This window comes from Cicer arietinum, chromosome 6 (genome assembly GCF_000331145.2).
Source record: "Cicer arietinum cultivar CDC Frontier isolate Library 1 chromosome 6, Cicar.CDCFrontier_v2.0, whole genome shotgun sequence".
Taxonomy (NCBI): domain Eukaryota; kingdom Viridiplantae; phylum Streptophyta; class Magnoliopsida; order Fabales; family Fabaceae; genus Cicer; species Cicer arietinum.
Genome location: NC_021165.2, coordinates 48549393 through 48557630, shown reverse-complemented (window position 1 = coordinate 48557630; position 8238 = coordinate 48549393).

Below are 8238 nucleotides of genomic sequence, written 5' to 3'. Positions count from 1 at the left end.
AATAAGAAGTCAAACTGACAACATTAGTATAAGTACAGTTTTCCAAACTAAGAATACTCCAATCCAAAAGAAGGACACCTAGTCCCTATACATCATCCTAATCTGATCATCCTACCAAAAAGCTATACACCCCGAGTATCTCCACGTGCCCCGTGAGATCCTCCTAACGTAACTGCAGTCAAGCGTTCCCATCTCCATTCCCGTCCGTGGAATACGAACCGGTAGGACCGTCCTGACTCTCTTCTGAGGGCGAAGCCCAGATTTCCACAATAATTGTAAAGGGTCACCAACCAAAAAATAACAGATAACACATAACATTTAAGTTTTAGATGCACAAAATAACCTTTCAACTAAGCATGCACCTTAAAAGGATTTTCCATATGCTAAAATTTCATATAATGCTTGCCAATTAACAATGAACTCAAAATGAAGTTCTCAAACCATCAAGTAATACATAACTGACCAAAGCATTGATAAATCAATTGAGAAATCGATTATCTAACTCAAAATAAGGACTTTTGCTGAGCCAATCGATTGCCAAATCGATTTGGTCAGTTCTGCTGAGTTTCTGCATGACCAAATCGATTTCTAAGTCGATTTTGTCAGTTCTGATGAGTCCCTGGGTTGCCAAATCGATTTCCAAATCGATTTCGGCAGTTTTGCTGAGTTCCTGCCTCTCTGCCAATCGATTTCCAAATCGATTTCTTAAAAGATTTTGAAAGATATATTTATACAATCGATTGGCAAATCGATTAGGTCAAAATGGTGAACTTCCTGCAACTCATCCAATCGATTGGGAAATCGATTTCCCTCATCATTTTTCCAAAAATTCATAACTAACTCAATCACATTCATACATAATCTCAAATCCTAACACTTAGCACTGATAACGCAATCGCTACAACATCATTAGTTTCGAAATAGTATTGCAAGCAAACATGTTATCACCAAATTCCAAAACATAACACTTAACATTTATAACACAATTAATACAACATCATGGGTTTCAAAATGGTATAGCAATCCAACATGTTATCACCAAATTCCAAAACATAACACTTAACATTTATAACACAATCAATACAACATCATGGGTTTCAAAATGGTATAGCAATCCAACATGTTATCACCAAATTCCAAAACATAACACTTAACATTTATAACACAATTAATACAACATCATGGGTTTCAAAATGGTATAGCAATCCAACATGTTATCACCAAATTCCAAAACATAACACTTAACATTTATAACACAATTAATACAACATCATGGGTTTCAAAATGGTATAGCAATCCAACATGTTATCACCAAATTCCAAAACATAACACTTAACATTTATAACACAATTAATACAACATCATGGGTTTCAAAATGGTATAGCAATCCAACATGTTATCACCAAATTCCAAAACATAACACTTAACATTTATAACACAATTAATACAACATCATGGGATTCAAAATGGTATTGCAATCCAACATGTTATCACCAAATTCCAAAACATAACACTTAACATTTATAACACAATTAATACAACATCATGGGTTTCAAAATGGTATAGCAATCCAACATGTTATCACCAAATTCCAAAACATAACACTTAACATTTATAACACAATTAATACAACATCATGGGTTTCAAAATGGTATAGCAATCCAACATGTTATCACCAAATTCCAAAACATAACACTTAACATTTATAACACAATTAATACAACATCATGGGTTTCAAAATGGTATAGCAATCCAACATGTTATCACCAAATTCCAAAACATAACACTTAACATTTATAACACAATTAATACAACATCATGGGATTCAAAATGGTATTGCAATCCAACATGTTATCACCAAATTCCAAAACATAACACTTATAACACAATTACTACACATACCAAATGAACCAACAATTCACAATTTAACAGGGTGTAGTCTCTCACGGACAAACACCTGTGCAGTCTCTCACGGACAAACACAATTCCCTCAGGAACGTAAGTCGTAAACGTACCACCTATCACGGGTCAGTACTGTTTACCGAGGTGCCACCTATCCCGGGTCAGCACAACTTACCAAACGTAAATCGTAAACGTACTGTCTATCACGGACCCGTACCGTTTACCAAGGTGCCACCTATCGCGGGTCAGCACGATTTACCAAAACACACATAAGTAAACGAGACATTAAGAGATTCCCCGTTCTTAATTCTCATCTAACTTAAACCAGGGCGTAGTCTCTCACGGACAAACCCCTGTGCAGTCTCTCACGGACAAACACAATTCCCTCAGGAACGTAAGTCGTAAACGTACCACCTATCACGGGTCAGTACTGTTTACCGAGGTGCCACCTATCCCGGGTCAGCACAACTTACCAAACGTAAATCGTAAACGTACTGCCTATCACGGACCCGTACCGTTTACCAAGGTGCCACCCATCCCGGGTCAGCACGATTTACCAAAGCACACATAAGTAAACGAGACATTAAGAGATTCCCCATTCTTAATTCTCATCTAACTTAAACCAGGGCGTAGTCTCTCACGGACAAACCCCTGTGCAGTCTCTCACGGACAAACACAATTCCCTCAGGAACGTAAGTCGTAAACGTACCACCTATCACGGGTCAGTACTGTTTACCGAGGTGCCACCTATCCCGGGTCAGCACAACTTACCAAACGTAAATCGTAAACGTACTGTCTATCACGGACCCGTACCGTTTACCAAGGTGCCACCCAGTTTTCGAATCAAAGAGGAAGAGGGGAGTTGCGAAAACCTTGACCTAACTCCCTCCCAACCTTGGGTTACTAGTTTTGAAGAAAAGAAAGTGACGAAAATGAAAACGGAGGAGAAGGGAGAAATGGGTCACGGCTCAGAGGAAGAAGATGGAAAAGTTCAATTTTCCTTCCTTTCTTTTTCTTTCCTTTCTTTTTCCTTTCTTCCTTTTTCCTTCCTTCCTTTTATACTATTTTCTTTTCCTTTTCCTTTTCCTTCCTTCCAGTTTTCCTTTCTTTTTCCCTCCAAACAAACATATACAACATAAATATATACTTATATATATATATATATATTACTTACTTTTAACAAATAACTCCAAAATATTATTAACTTTGGCTAAAAAGCCTCCGAGCCAAAATCCAAAATACACAAAAACACATAAAGCACACTTTAAAATTACGGGTCTTACAAGTTTCAAGTACCTTTGGTATTTCAACAGCTTTCCCAAACCTCAATGTAATTGCCCTAACATTGGGAGCATTTGGATTTAGTACTGACTGTGTAGGCAATTGGTTTAACCCCTAAGTCTGCAATTGATTAATTGAAGTGGCTAGCTGACCAATCGTTGTTTCCAAATTTTGAATGGTGGAATATGTTCTTTGTTGAAATTGGAGATTCTGGATTGCCATCTGCTTAACGCGGTCTTCTAATAAAGGTGCATTGTTCTGCTGTTGTGGAATATTTTATTGCTGTTGCTGCCTAAGTTGCTGTTGTGTAGATGAATTCCTCCATCTCAGGTTGGGATGGTTTCTCCAACCAGGATTGTACCTGTTAGATGACATATCATAGTTGGCTTGAGGATTGTATATATTTATTGTATATGCTTGAGGAGCATCAACAATTGGATCTTCTTGCAATGTAGGACGTGGATCTGTAGGATGCTCTAGAGAAGTGCAAATACCACATACCACTGCTTGGATTTTACCTATTGCCAATTTTTTTACTAAAGATGTAAGCTCATCAAGTCTTCCTTCTAAATTCTTGTGGGAAGAAGCTTGAATTTCATTCACACCCTTTATCAACACTGTTGAATTGCTTCTAGTTGTAAACTGCTGAGAATTAATGGACATGTTCTCAATCAAAGCCTTTGCCGCTTCTGGGGCCTTATCGACAAGTGCTCCCCCACTAGCAGCATCCAAAATGCTTTTATCCATAGGTTAGAAACCTTCATAAAAATACTGGATGATCAATTGTTCAGAAATCTGGTGATGAGGAAAGCTAAACACTAATTTCTTAAATCTTTCCCAATACTCATGCAATGATTCCCTATCAATCTGCCTAATGCCACATATTTCTTTTCTTATTGAAGCAGCTCATGAGGCAGGTAATAATTTTTCTAGAAACAATTTCTTGAGATCATTCCAACTTGTAACAGAACCTAGTTGAAGGTAGTATAACTAGTCCTTGGCGGCATCTTGGAGTGAAAATAGGAAGGCTCTCAACTTAATGTGGTCTTCTGTGACTCCTTGAGAGTTCATGGTAGAACACACAACATAGAATTCCTTCAAGTGTTTGTGGGGATCCTCACCTGCAAGACCATTAAACTTTGGAAGCAAGTGTATTAAAACAGATTTAAGTTCAAATGGTACAGTAACTTCAGGATATGTGATACACAATGCATTATAATTGACATTAGGTGCAACAAGTTGTCTTCAGATTCTATTATTCGCATCAGCCATATTTTGTAGCAAGTTGTCACTTTCACTATCTGACTCTGACTCGTTAGCACTAACAACTCTATTAAGTCTACGACGTAAATGAAATGTCCTATCTATTTCAGGTTCAAGGAAATGCAGATTTATAGAACTAGCCCTAGGCATGCATCATCATAACAATGCAATGCAAAATCACAATTCTGAAAATTCCAACAATGTCCCTATCGCTAAAATTGAAGTGAAAAATCGAAAACCCTATCAAATAAAATCCAAAAAAATATAAAAATACCACAAAAAATTTCTAAAAGCTAGCAACGTGTCTAAGAGCTAGCAACAAGCCTATCCGACCTGTAGAGAACCAAAACACGAAGAAACAATTGTTAGGATGGTTAGTAATACAATAAAATTGGTTAATACTATTATCAGAGAGTCCCCAACAACGACGCCAATTTGATCCGCTGTCGCACACAAGTCAAATTCAATAGATAAAATGTAAATAAAGGTAATAACCCGAGTCTTAACGCAATGACTTCTGATATAATAATATTAATCGAATTGAAAGTTGAAATTAGAAAGGGAGTTTTTTAGATTTTTGATTTAACAGATGAGGAAAACGATTAATCCACTAATTCGAGTTTTAGACCTATCACAAATTCTATCAATGAGTTTAATTTCTAATTCGTGATTTTATCTTATTTGACTATAGAATTGATCAAACAAGCGTAATCAATCCTATGTGAATTCGGTTTCTTTGACTGGATTAAACATCACAATCACCAAAATATTACAAATAACGATCAAGTGTCGCATAATTATAATTGAATTAAATTAGAAACCAAAACCAAATTCTGTCAAATGAATTTAATCAATCCTATTGAAATTCAATTTAAGCAATCATAATATCAATATAATCTAATAAATAGAGATAGAATCATGAAGCGAAATTGATAGTGCAACCTGAATCTCAAGGTGTTGATGAAACTCTGAACTCGTGGATTAATCTTATAAAATTAGCCTTCCATGAAATTAAAATAAAAAGTATTTATTTCTTGTATTAATCTGAATCCTAAAATTTCATCCCTAGAAAAGAAAGAAAACTCCCAATATATAGTGCTCAGGATTTAGGGTTTAGAAAAACAAGTGGTCCGCTATTTAAAATTAATACAAAAGTCCAGATTACAAAATCTGCAATTTACACCCTATAAAGTTCGACAATTTGGTTTTTATTCCAACACAAAAGTTGTAGCTCTGATTTTTAGCTTTCCAACGCCTGCTTGTATGTGCTAGTCTGATATGTAGAGCTCAAGTTATGGCCTACAGAGTGATCAAGGGTCAAAATGCAAATAATAAAATTATAATTCAATTTCGACCTAAATTTTAGAAACAAGCTAAAAAGTTATTCTAAACTATAAAGAGCTTTTAAAATACCAAACTAAAAAGCTAGAAACATGTGCCCAAATGCTATGATCAAGAATCATTCTAGAAGATTTGCGATATAGCTGAATTGGAAGCAATCAATTCTCATTGGTCATATTCCCAAACCGTATCAATCGTAATTATTTTTTGGTCAAGATATTTGTTGACTTTGTAGCAAGAAGATATGTTTCAAAAATTATTTCAGACCCAATATCAACCCTAATTCATATTATTTAAAGGGTTCAATTCTGAAGAAGGATGAACAAGAAACATACAATCAAGAACTCAGAAAACCTTACGAACAAAAAACTCATAAATTATTAAAGTAACCAATTCAAGGTTTTAGTTTAACCAAATGCACTCATTCAATTTGTATTACTTAGTGTTTAGTGCTCCATTTAAGTGTGAAATTCATTGTAAACATTTTGCTTAGAAGAAGCAACACAAAACATTTAAGTGTTTTAAATCATTTAAGTGTTTTGTAAGCATTTAAGTGTGATAAATCACTCTAGGTGAGGGGACTAGAAATAGCTTCCAAATTGGTAGTGAAATAGTATAAATCTTGGTGTGATTCTCTCTTTTTCCCCTGTTCTGTTTACTTGTCTATTTTCCTATAACTTATCATTTCATTTATTTTAATTATCACCGAATCAAATTTTAAAATAAGATTTTATAAGGCAAAGCACAACTCAATCCCCCCTTTCTAAAGCACCTTCAATTGTGTACTTTGCACCTTCAATTAACATCAAACTCGGAAGGACCATATCAAATTCATTCCAAAATAGGAACATGAGTATTCACTTTGGAAACTTTAGAAGGAAAACTAATCCTGAGAACATGGAATGCAACAAAAATAAAGAAATATTACAGTTGAAATAGATATCTTGAAAATTTTGTAAGGTGCATTCAACTTATGAATGAAAATTCTTGTTTGTTACTATGTGTTTAAATGTAGAATTTTTCAAATACCATCTTTTTCGAATAACCTCCAAAAGGAGAAAGGGACCTAACGAATAAAAGTCCACATCTGGTTGATGATCGAATTGTTAACCAGAGGGACGAGAGGAAACACTTCTTGGTCGCGGAATCCTTTGCCGAGCAAATCGAGAACATCTCATACAAACGAGTATAAAATAAAGTTAAAAAGAACAACAAACACAAGCTATTGTGTAGATAAATAGGAAAAAGATTATTTAATAACAACAAAGCATATGAAGAAATAAAGACGAACTAACTAAATATTGTACACATAAGCCGACATAATTATTCCAAACATTACAATAAAGAAATCGACGGAAAAATTCATGGTTTAGTGAATAACAACATCATGATTCAATAAATAATTCAAAGTTAAACATCCTATTGTCTGATTTCTTTAGTCATCCCACACTCTATATTCGCTTCATCACGCAGGACCTCAACAATTTCTCCGCCTTTGTCTACCTTGATATAATCCGTCCCATCAGTAGTAAGGACCAACCAGAGATTCAACAATTCAATTTGAGCAAGAGCATTTTCAAAGGAATCCTTACTCATAACGTACAAATTATTGACCAAAGCAACTTTCTCATCTTCTAAGTCCTTCTTCTCAAGGATATTGACATTCTTAAACTGTAAGATTTATGGGTCACATATGTAATTAATTAATAAAGTGTGTTAGGGTCATTATATAATTAGCCAATAAACTAGGGGTCAAATAATATATAATAGTTTATGGCTAAAGAGCATAATAGTTATGAAAATTAATAGTGTAGATACCAGGCAGTTTCTAATTTAATGAGGGGCTGAATTGGAAATACTGCAATTTGGGATATAACTAATAATAGTTATATATAGGGGTAATGGTCCCCAAGGCAAACACAACAAGACTATTCAGTTTCAAAACTCTAAAGGAGAAAACTCTCTGGTTCTCTCTATCCCCATCAAGAGAGCAAGGTCTTCAGGGTGTTTTGCTGAGGAAGATCACCCAACCCATTGGCTCTATCATCATCATCCCAGGATTTCATCAATGGCAATTCCCACAGGTACGCTTCCGCCTTTGGCTATTCATCATGAAATTGACATGGATTGTTGAGCACAACGTTATTAAGGTTTTCTAAACAATTGGTATCAGAGCCTACCATGTTTAATTCATGATGAAATTCGGTTATTGTCTTTATTTTAGGATTCAATTTGGGAATTTTGACATGAAATAAAGTTTATATTAGTGAAAAATAATTTTTTTTATTTTTTAATATTGTTTTATTTGGATATAATTTTTATTTATTTATAAATATTGTTTTATTTGGATATAATAAATATATGTTCAAGTCAAGTTTGACATTTTTGAATGAGTTAATTGAAGCTTGACGTCGCCAAAGTGACCTCTCTTGTCTAAATTGCTCGTGAAGA